We start from the raw sequence: 405 nt of genomic DNA, 5'->3' as shown, positions 1-405 counted from the left end.
CCTGCCAGTATCAGGGAGAGGAAGGAGGAAGTGTCCCCCAGCACCCGGGCGGGTCCCTGGCCTGTCACTGAGCAGTGGCTCCTATTCTTGAATCTTGACTGCCTGGGTGACCTACATAGTGAGTCCTTTCGGCCTCCCTGTGCCACAGCTTGCTCATCTGTAAAATGGGTTAACAATACTCCCACCTCACAGCATGAATGAGCTGTTATAAGCCGTGGAACCAACCCGGTGCGGAAGAAGCACTGATTCGGCGTTTGCCCTCAAGGGCTCCTTCCCCAGCGGGCTGTGCGAGCAGGGGCAGCTCCCCCGCTCACCAGGGACCCCGACAGTCCCCGCACTGGGTGGGCGACCACAACCATCTAAGGCGGGCTCCCGAGGGAGGCGGAGGTCGGGGGTGGGTGGGCA

At 61.7% G+C, this 405-nt stretch overlaps 1 protein-coding gene across 1 annotated transcript in view; it reads right to left on the bottom strand.

Annotated features, from left to right (window-relative positions):
- The window catches only part of DNAH10 (dynein, axonemal, heavy chain 10), a 66,509-nt gene that overhangs the window by 64,822 nt on the left and 1,282 nt on the right, over positions 1-405 (bottom strand). The gene's annotated exons all lie outside the window — the stretch shown is intronic.

Source organism: Myotis davidii, unplaced genomic scaffold (assembly GCF_000327345.1).
Source record: "Myotis davidii unplaced genomic scaffold, ASM32734v1 scaffold43, whole genome shotgun sequence".
Classification (NCBI taxonomy): domain Eukaryota; kingdom Metazoa; phylum Chordata; class Mammalia; order Chiroptera; family Vespertilionidae; genus Myotis; species Myotis davidii.
The sequence above is the reverse complement of the archived record's forward strand: the minus strand, read 5'-3'. Positions and strand labels throughout refer to the sequence as shown.